Consider the following 11,780-nt stretch of genomic DNA (forward strand, 5'->3'; position numbering starts at 1 on the left):
AAGTAATAAATGCGGTCTATATTGGAGTTCAGCTATCAGGACACCTAGGAGGAAATAGTAAGTAGTGAGTTTCACATGAAAGCTTGGATATCTACCAGTTGTATGTTTGATAAAAAATTAGTAAAATTTCAATAAAGAATAGATACTAGTTTTAAGATACAAAAGGAAAAATAGGAAGAAAGCTGAAATTGAATGAAGTCTAATTGGTTTGATATATAAGGAGGCTATTTGGAAATTAAGTTACAACAGACTCGGTGAAATAAGGCAAAACTAATCCAATGGTAGTAGGTTGAGAAATTAACACAAAATTAAGAATAGAGTGACTGAGCATATACTACTCTCTCAAGAAAACTAAGAAAAGTAAGAAAAACACACAAGAATGAGTTCCAAAGGATGATATATGATCCCACCATTTGGTATAGAATATAAGAACTCATGAAAGTAGAAAGATAATATCCACCTTTAACTACTCCTAAACTAAATTAGGAAATTGACAACATGGTGGCATCTCTTAATATTGAAAAACCAAAAAATCATGGGGATAAGTGAGAACATAACAGGGACAAACTGTTGACTCCTTAGTGAAATTCAAAACACCATTATCATTGATTTAAAAATACTATATAATTGCTTAAAGCGATCTGTAATAAATCTAAGATTTGCTTGATGCCTAGACTATCAAAAAACCTAGTGTAGGTAACAAAGAAAATTAAGTTACTTTAAAAATAACTTATTTCTCTCCAGAATTCAAATGAATTGTTACTAATAATCAAAAACCTAATAAAAATTCCCTCTTTGAAAGCCCTGAATAGCAAGTATTAAAATCATTAAAGTCGACTAGAGACCACTAAATCAGGTTGGTGATTACACTGCTTTCTTCTAAAAGTACAAATAATGTTATCTCATGAGTCATTGCAACATTCTTTCTAGAGATAGGAATATGCTTATATTATCCTGCCTTTACTAGATAAGTAAATGTAATTATACTGAAGTGTGTGTGTGTGTGTGTAGTCATACAATATAAATGTATGAAGGAGAAACAGGACCATATTATAAGCTTTATAATTTGGGGAGGATACTAGGTACTTTAAATGATTTGGAAATATTTGTCATTTTTAATTATTTCAATTTGATCTCAGCCATTCATAGAACAGTCAGTGCTTAAAGTTGTCCCATTTATAATAAAACAATTGTGAAGGATATGGAGACTATGAAATAAAAACAATATAAGCTCATTGTCTACAATGCAAGGTGGGGTGAGGGAAGGGAGAGAGAGAGAAAGAAATAAGTGTTGGGATGGAGAGTAGAAGGGTTAATAGATTTGAACTTCATATGTTCCAAGATTGGATACTTTCACCACCCAGTAGGCTGGAAAATTAACCTCCAGGCTATTGTATCTTGGAATTCTCAAGAAAGGAGTATACTAGATTAAAATCAAAGATTTTCCTGAGTTTCCTAATTTCCCCTCAGGAGAAAATTGCTGGCATGGTAGTTTCCCGGGCTAGATCTTCCTTTTCCTAGAATGTGAACGTACTCACGACTGACTGACCCATGAACTTCTATCTGTGTTTGATCTTAGATATTGTAGTTCCTGAATTATATCATGACTGATGGCGGCATCTACTGTGGCACATGAGTGGGAAGTGGTGGCATGTACCACACATCTAGACAAACATAGTTCCCTTTGGGACTCTAATCTTGGGAGAAAAATTACATAATGCTTTTTCTTTGCCTTTAGTTTATTATACATACCACCAGAGTAATGGTATCAGGCCTATATAAACCAAAGGATGTTATGGCAATGGAATAAAACAAAGGGTGTTTTAAAAAACTTCATTTATACGATCAAATTAGTATTAATAAAGTGAGGAAGGGAAAGAGAAGGGAAATGTTTTTTGCTATTCAGAACTTAAAATTCCTATGCTGTCTTTCTAAAACCCTCAGCTCTAGGATATTGCCACTTATATTCTATGGCTACTCAAACAAGTCACCTGAGAAAATTTAGTTCAGGCTAGTCTCATTCTGATTTGCCATCATTTACCACTGTACTTAGTTTCACTTTTTGAACCTTGCTGGGTCCAGACTTCCCTTAGCCAACTAAAATAAGTTCAGTGTTCAGTAAGGGAATGGATGTCTGAATTGGAGCTAACTGAAGAGCATCTTTCCACTAAAATCAATGTATATCACACTCCATTGGCCAGTGATTGGTTATGACAGGTAATAAGAAAGAAATCCCAAACTTTTCAGTAAGAAGTGAAAGGAGTATAAACTACACAATGCACAGATGGTGGTGAAATGAGGCTTTCAAAGTGCTAAAATACTGAGTAATTTTGACAGTACTGAGAAGACTGAGCTGCTCGTGACTCATTTTTATGTGTGACACTCAACTTAACATGCACATCTATTTAACATAGCTATAATTCACAGTATATACCCTCTCTTGTTAATTAGAATGACATATTACAAATTACTGTGGGTGGAAAGTGTGCTGATTAAAATTTATCCAAGAAAAACTATGTACAAACAATTTTAAGAAATCACACAAACCATCAAGTTACGTGTTGAGTTAGTAAATTTAAATTTTATTGTTAAAGGGAACTCAGTTTATGAAGTTTTATCAAGTTAGATAAGGTTTTCTTTTTCCTACGATTATGATGACTGTATTATCTAAACCTTTAAGAAAAAAATAGGAAGTAATAAGAGGCCAGAAAATAGGTCAAATGATTGTTAATCAAAATGCATATCAGAAAATCTTTTACTATTACCTTAATGACATGCAAATTAAGTACAGTTTAAGCATTTTGGGGAAACAAATTCACTACTATCATTGTAGTCATCATAGAACAAAGAAGAAATGCCTCATTTTCTCTTATATTCTATTAATAGGTCATAACTTTTTTCCATTTATATTGAAAAAAATATTATGGAACATTAAGAACTACAGAAATACTTTAAGTGATTAAAAAAACAAAATTACCCCTAATAGGTATTGACTAAAAGTCAGACATGCTTCTGTACCCAAGGCGTAAATAATATTCTGGTAACAGTAAACCAAGAAATGTCACACTTAATTTTTTTAATTGAAATATAGTTGACATATAGCATTGTATTAGTTTCAGGTGTATAACATAATGATTCAATGTATTTATATGATGGAAATCACCACCATAGTGAGTCAAGTTAAAATCCATCATCTCATATAGTTATCAATTTTTTTCTTGTAATGAAAACTTTTAAGATCTTCTCTTAGTAACTTTCAAATTTACAGTACAGTGGTATTAACTATTGTCACTATATTGTAGATTACGTCCTCAGAACTTATTTATTTTGATCACTTCTCCCACTTCACCACAGGTGAAAGTGGCCAAATTTCGTTTTTGCTGACCTTGAACTTTAGAGTTACTCAAAACAATTTTCCAAAATTAAATAATATATTTTTAAATCTGTGGGTGTTTTGTTTGCCTTGCTTATAGGTGTAAATGTTTTGTTTGTTTGTTTGTTTGTTTAAAGAAACATAGGGCACCTTGGGGGCTCAGTTGGTTAAGTGTCTAACTCTTGATTTCGTCTCAGGTCATGATCTCAGAGTTGTGAGATCGAGCCTCATGTCAGCTCACATGCTGGATGTGGAACATGCTTGAGATTCTCTCTCTCCCTCTCCCCACCCCCCAAAAAAAGGAATTATAAAATTAAAATTGTCTTGGCTTTTGAAACAATATGTTCTTTAAAGTATACTTCCTCAGTTGTAATCAGGGAAATTACAGATGAAATTTAAAACAAGATGAAATTTAAAACACACTAGAGAATAAAAATAGTAATTTTAAAATAAGTCAAAATATTAAGACCAAAAGCAAACAGTCCAACATACCCAAACTCAGTTAATTCAATACATGTATTCCTGAAGTATTTATTGGCTTGTTCCTAAAAGGCACATAGCAAATAAAATAATATTGATATGAGTGCCAAAAAACTAGCTAAATAAGTTATTTCTACTTCAATCATATACTTAATATATGACATAACATGTAAAAATTATTTTTTTCTCAAAAGTTCTTGTATTTCTTCCTTTTCATTATAATTCTAGGTCTCCATTATTTCTCACGTGTACTTTTACAAAAATTTTCAATAATATTTATGCTTTAAAAATAGTTAAAATTTATCATAACCCTACAACACCAATATCCATAGCTACAAATTTAAAAAATAGGAATATAGTATATAGGTATTGCTACTTCTAATTTAGAAAGCATTATTTTTGACACCTTTGATGCTCCTATATAGGTTTTAATGGCTTTCTGTACTTCTCAAACTGAGATTCAGTCCTACACTTTCTCTTTTCCAATATTCATTCAACAATCTTAAAAAAACAACAACACGTATTTCCCCACACTAATAAGTCACTCAAGAATTTACCAAAGTCCTTGGAGTAAAACTGATGAAAGTCCATCTCAGTCTGGCTTCATTTTACTTTAACATGATAGCCATCAGTTCCAGCCAATGAAGTTTCCATAAACAAATCTTTTACTATTTTAGGTAATGACTGTCTCCAAACCTTTATACTGTAACCTGATGATACTGTTCTATCTATTCGAGGCTTATCTTTCAAGATCAAGTCTAAAACACATTAAAATTTTGGAAACAGCATGCACTCACTGAATTCACTTCTTTCTGATCTCTCCTAGGATTTATAACAGTACTTTATATTTTCTCATTTAATTACGCTTTGTTTTGAAGTCTTATATTGTTTTAAATGTTATCTGTTGTCTCAAAAAAAATCTTTTAAATCTTTAAATCAAAGCCATGATATGTGAGAGGATTCTGGGAAAATGGCAGAGTAGGAAGCACCAGGAATTTGTCTCCCCACCCAGATAATTACACTGGCAGAATCTGATGTAACTGCTTTGGAACTGTGGATTCTATCGAAGACTTATAACTTCCAGGGAGAAGGACTGGATGGCAAATTAGATTAATTTTGGCACATTTCAACTTTTATCTCCTCAGTGGTTACCCGTCTCTCACCCCTTAGCTCCATGACAGGGAACTATGTATGCGTTCTGGAGTATTTTGTACACATCTTGCCGGAGCCAGGATGAGCAACAAAGACCCTATCTTCCAGATACCAAAGATCTGTGTCCTAGCCACCTACTTCTGCTTCTCATCACAGAGGTGCAGGCACGGAGGTGGGCAGCCATTGATGATCTACCTCCTTTCATTATTGTAAACCCTGATAAACACCATTCTACTTTCGGTTTCTATGATTTTGACTATTCTAAGTACCTCATATAAATAGAATAATTTAGCATTTGCCTTTCTCTGTTTTTTTCACATAGTATAATGTTCTCATGATTTATTCACGTTGTAGCATATGTCAGAATGTCCTTCATTTTTAAGGTTGAATAACATTCCATTGTATATGTATGCCACATCTTGCTTATCCTTCACCTGTGGTGGACACTTGGGCTTTATTTTTCTGGAGAACTTTCCCTGGCCAAACAGGAGCTGCTTAATTGTTCAACTGGGAGATTATCTACCCAGCCGCTCTCAGAAGACCACAGCCAATGACTTTCTTACACAATGATACTGAAGGCTGGCTCCCTTGGCTCAAAGTAGAAACAATTCTGGTTCAGTTAGTGCTACAAATGTCCCTGTGGAATCTTGCTATAGCAAATCTCTAGCAAAAACCACACATTTGCTTGGCTTCTCCCCTCTCTCCTCTTCTCTTGAAAGCTCTCTTAAATAAATCTGCCCAGGTCTCACCTCTGTTCTACTTTAACAGTGACAAGAGCAGTATGTGTAAACTATTCAATAAAAAACCCTAGAAACACAGGATCATCAAATGAAAGACATATAAGACTTCTCTGTAATTTACCAGCTCTCATTTTCAGGATAATCAAGATCTCAAAGTTCAAATTTGGTAATATGACCAATGCTTTAAAAATACCTGTTGCAAGTTTGTGTATAAAATTCTTAACTTTGGTAGTATTGTCCAAAATACTGCAGGTCTAGAAAAACAGATTGAAACCATTCATAAAATCTTGCCTATTACAGAAGATAAGTCCAGATGGATGGCATAGGAGATAGCCATGGACCTGATGTTAACAGTGTATTAATTTTATTATGAATAAGTTGGCTGAAAAAGTAAAAGAAACTAGAAAAGCCTTATGGGCATATGGGAACATCAGAGCATCTCTCACAATGGTGAATGGTATATTGCTGAAAGATGATTGCATAGCTCTTTCCAATAACCTTTGCCAGAAAGTATTAAACAGAATACATCATGGCTATTTGAGCTTATGAAATGGTGCAAAAGAAGAGTATGGGCCACAGCATTTTGGCAAGCATCCCCCAAAGAAATTGATGAAAAAGTAGCTTCTTGGCTGGTATGCCAGCTCTTATAGCATGAAAATATGAAAGAGATACTAATGAGAAGACCAGCAACTGTCAGACTTGGGAACAAGTTGGCACATGAAAAACAACAACAACAGTTATTACTACTATTAGAGAACCAACATAAAGAGGTGAGAATATAACAACATAGTCAATATTCATATAGAGCTAATATTGGCAAGTATAAAAAATTAAAAATGTGACTTTTAACAAAATATACTGTTTGGGTATATAAAAATAATTTTGGCATTTACCTAATTTATAAGTGAATTTATACAGAATATCTACATAATTAAGGAGTACCCATTGTGAGGAAATGTTTACTACCTTTAAGTTCTTCAAATTAATCTCCTGTATATTCATTATGTTAAATGATCTACCATTGACAAGTTGAATCCTGATGAATTATTGAGGATCACATAAAAAGAATTCAAAATTAACTGAAATAATTATTATGCTTTTAAAGTATTATGTACAAATGTTAAAAGTCTTAAGCCAGGGGGCGCCTGGGTGTCTCAGTCGGTTAAGCATCGGACTCTTGATTTCAGCTTGGGTCATGATCTCAGGGTTGGGAGATTGAGCCCTGCCTAGGGCTCCATGGTGTGGAGCTTGTATAAGGTTCTCTCTCTCTCCATCTCCCTCTGACGTCCCCCCACCCCCAAAAAAGTCCTAAACCAAATAATAAATAACAAACCCTCCAAAATATCTATGATAAATTTAGGCTGTGATTACTTTGACAAGATGCCTGAAAAAGGAATTTGTTTATTTTACTTACCTTTTGTGAAACAGCCATGTAGTTTCGAAAGGTCTATATTTTCCTTCTTTAGTAAGTAGTTCACATCTGATCTTTTACACACGTATCTGTGAAAAGGCTGCTTTATAGGCACAAGAATTACAAGAAGCACCGTATATGTTAACATACTGATGTTTGCATCAACTTTGGGAATTAATTTGTTCAATATAAGATCAATGTTTACTTGTTACTAATGTTATCACTAATACATTTTTTAAAATTTAAGTGAAGCACACAAATGGTATTAAAACCCATTATCAAAAAAAAAAAAGTCATCACAATTCAGGCCATATAGACCATAGAATGTTGGACAATATGTTCTAACCCTTGTGACACAGTGATTCACTATGCTTACCATGCATTTTCAGACTATAAGTACTATCATTAAAATGAATAATGCTTATAAACCTGTTTAGAAATGAAACAACAAAAACAAGTGAAATATAAATTTTAAGTTGAAAAATACTATGTGATTCATTTGTGATTTTTTTTTGTTGTTGTTGTTACATGAAAGTTTTGATAGATCTATTATTATTAGTTCCAAATGCTCTTAGGGCCAAGGATAGTTATATTATGCATATCATGTAATAGAGTCCATAATGATAGTACTTAAATTGATCTTGATTTGAGTACCACATCTTTCATCTGATACTGGGTAAATCACACAATCTTTGTTTCCTCAGTCATAAGATGTGAAATTATTTCCTGTTGTATTTTCTCTCACAAGGCTGTCATAAGCATAAATGTTTAAAGCACTATAAATTTGAAAGGTTCTATTAGCTTGGTTAGGAATCCACAATTTTAGGAAGCAGTCTCAGCTAAAAATATAATTCTCTATAATGAACTAATTGTAATATTACACCTCTTGGAGAAAGGACCTGATATGATAAAATCAATTTATCTGTGTCTTTTATGGAACTCAAGTTGAAAAACAAATGACCAAGATGACGGACAAACTTAGGTTTAATGTTTCTGTCCATGTTTTAATCTTCATCTCCTGCAGTATAGCTATTTAGAACATGAAACGAAAGGGTTTATTTCTAGTCATCTTTTTAAGTTCTAGTATGTTTTCATTAGAAACGATGTGTCACTAAAATCCTGGTGAGAGAGAGAGAGAGACAGAAAATATTTATCATCAAAGCTACCATATGAGGGCAAAGATAAATATTTTGCTCCTTTCTGTAATTACAGGACCGTTAAAAGTGTTGGCATATAGTAGGATGTAAAAAGAATATTGTTGCATAAATGAATCACTTTGTTTGTATTTGGATTATGTTTGGGAAGTATCGAGAAGAGGAAAATTATAGATACAGAAAAATATATTAGGACTGTCAGGAGTTAGGAGGAGGGAATGGGGAGTTATTTGTTAATTGGAACAGAGTTTGTTTGGAATAATGAAAAAATTTTGGAAATAGTGGTGGTGGTTGTATAGCATTGTGACTGTGATTAATGCAATTGTACATATAAAAATTGTTAAAATGGTAAATTTTGATATATATTTTCCCTAATAAAAATATTTAAAAATTATAACTCTAGGGGCACCTGGGTGGCTCAGTCGTTAAGCGTCTGCCTTTGGCTTGGGTCATGGTCCAAGGGTCCTGGGATCGAGCCCCACATCAGGCTCCCTGCTCAGCGGGAAGCCTGCTTCTCCCTTTTCCACTCCCCCTGCTTGTGTTCCCTCTCTTGCTGTGTCTCTCTCTGTCAAATAAATAAATAATATCTTTAAAAAAATTTTAACTCCAATCCAGAAAAATTAACTGATTTAGAAATAAGCAGATAAAATCACTCAACAGACTCAAGGAAAAGTAAGCATTTATGATCCTCGGGAACCTATATCTTAAAATACATTACCAGTCACATATGGTTTTCAAGTAAAATTTACATAACCTAAAATGAACAGGTTTTAAGTGGAGAACTGATGAATTTTGATAAATATACACACCCATGAAACCATCATCCCTACCAAGATATAGAACATTACCATTGCCTTAGAAATGTTCCCCTTTCAAGGGTGTACTGAAGATGGCTTCTAAAAATTTGCCAGTCAAGATTGATAATATTTCAGGAATTTTTGTGAGCTCTTAGGGCCAAGGATAGTTATTATTAACTATTAGGCATTATTAAAAAGCAAATTATATGAACTTACATAGGCATTATTAAAAAGCAAATTATATGAACTTACAACTAAATTTATTTAAAACAAAATTAATTAATCAAAAAGTCAGATCTTAATTATTTTGCTGCATTTTACTGTTATGCTCTTGAGTTTATTTGTCTATCGCATCTGTGTGGAAATACTATATTGTGGTGTGTTACTGCACATTCCTGACTCTGTGTTCAGTAACTTCATGATTGTAGCTGGAAATGGGCAAGGTCAGTATTTATAATGAAAATCATAATTTTTAAAATTAAGACTTTTTTCCCCCTACAGAGAGTTTCTGAAACATGCATGCACATCACTGCTCACCTATCCAGCTACCTACCACCTCCGAGGCAACCTCTTTTTCACTTATAAGCCATAGCTTAATTTTGCCCATTCTTGAATTTCATATGAATGGAATCCTAGACAATATTCTGTTTTGCACCTGGCTTCTTCTGTTCAATACATATTTTTGAGATTTCCCCCCATATTTCTGCATATATCAGTAGCCTGTTCTTTTAACTGCTGAGTGAGTAGTGGGCCACTGCAAGAATATGCTACAATTTGTTTGCCCAGGCTTCTTAAGACAGTAATTGATTTATTTGTAATTTTAAGCTGTTTTTTTTTTTTTTTACAACAAAGCAGTTTATTTGTGATCAGTGTTTGAGACTCTATACATCCTTCACAAATTTAATTTTACATAATCTGATACCCCTCCTAAGATTCAACCTCTGCACTGCTAGACTTATTTCCCTAGGACAGAAGGGCTGGTATAAGGTATTTTCCAGAAGTGAGGTATCTTTCACAGAACTAGTTCCTTGTTGTTTGTTTTCAAGTTGTAGAGAACTAAATTTGCATTTGTTAAAATCAAAAAATAGGAAAGACGTTCTTTACAAATAATTTTGATCAAGTATGTGTTCAAAGAAAGCAGGATAAAAAGGCTTTTCCTCTAACATTCTGTATTGTGCTGTATTTGTTGTTCAATAGGAATTAGCTTCTGTCATTTGCTAAAAGAATGAGTAGTGGGGAGCGGGATATGTTGGGAATTTCATAATGGGCAACAGAGCCATTCTCTTGGGTAAACCATAAGCAGGGGCAGCTGGCTGTAACCATACGGTGCTCCATAGCCTGGAGCTATGTAGCCAGGAGCAGCTGTAGCCCCAACAAAAGCTCCCCTTGTTAGAGCTCCTCTTCTTCTGCCCCAAACAGCTTGGACTGCTGCAGACACAGCTGTATTCACAACACCCTTTGCCTGAGGGATAATCTTTTTCTTATTATTTGCTGCATTGCATCCAGAAAACAGCTTCTCCAGGGCAGCTAAAGCTGCACTTGCCTTTGCCACTTTCTTATTTGGACCTGCACCTCTGAATTTCTGTCCATCTACTTCTACCTCCATTACAAAGCATTTGTCATGGCTTCCACCAGTCTCTGAGATGAGTTCATACTTAAGACCTCTTCTTTTTTCATTGAGCTCCATTACGGGATTTTTACCACTTGCTGTGAGGATAGGGCCCTGAGTTCTTACCTCTAAGGTACTGGAGGTTTCAGCTGTAGAATTTCCAGCATTATTGCTTGAGTTTGAAGACACTGTTTCATTTTTGCCTTCATTATCTGATTTTTCATCGGAACTCATACATTCAATATCCGCATCAAAGCCCGTTGGGTATCCCATTGCTTGTAATACCTTCACTGCTACATGAAGTTTTGCTGTTTTCTTGGATGGCCCTGAGGCTTCATATGTTGTACCGTCCACATCTCCAGACATTGTGAAGACAGGCGTGGACAGGGCCAGACTGAGACAAAAGCTTATATTGAAGCCCGGGCCTGATCTGATTTCGCCTCATTAGTACATTCATAAGGTCTATTGCTTTACTATCCAGAATTTTCCTTAAGTTTCGTTTCATCTTCTTATTGGGATTTTTATCATCCCCTAATCCATCTTCAAATCAATCCATCTTCAAATGAAGTGGCTACAAACATTTTTGTACAGTCTTTAGTGGATATACTCTTTTTCTAATTTCTTTTATGTAAATATCTAAAAGTAGACTTGATGGATCATGGAGAGGTATATATTTAACTTTTTAAGAAACTGCCAGATTTGCAAAGGGTGTGTACCATTTCACATTCCCACCAGCAACATGAGAGTTCCAATAGCTCTACTTCTTCACTAACATTTAGTGTTGTCAATCTTTCAAGTTTTAGCAATTCTAGAAGATTTGAAATGATCTCATTGTGGTTTTAATTTGATGATGAATGCTATCGAACATCTTTCCATGTGCTTATTAGCCATCTGTTTATCTTCATTTACGAAGTGCCTCTTGCCTAATTATTTTAAAATTAACTTGTCTTGTTGTTGCTTTGTGTGAATTCTTTGTATTGTTGATACGAGTCTTTTATCAAATGCATGTATTGTAAAAATTTTCTCTGTGGTCTTTTTTATTTTTTATTATTTTTTAAATGTTT

The 11,780-nt window shown here is 34.0% G+C and overlaps 1 pseudogene; it reads right to left on the reverse strand.

The window, feature by feature from the left end:
• Nucleotides 1-10,324: 10,324 nt before the first annotated feature.
• On the reverse strand, nucleotides 10,325-11,263 carry LOC118008973 (annotated as a pseudogene).
• Between the last annotated feature and the right edge of the window lie 517 nt (nucleotides 11,264-11,780).

Source organism: Mirounga leonina, unplaced genomic scaffold, assembly GCF_011800145.1.
Source record: "Mirounga leonina isolate KUSES-001 unplaced genomic scaffold, KU_Mleo_1.0 Mir_126, whole genome shotgun sequence".
Classification (NCBI taxonomy): domain Eukaryota; kingdom Metazoa; phylum Chordata; class Mammalia; order Carnivora; family Phocidae; genus Mirounga; species Mirounga leonina.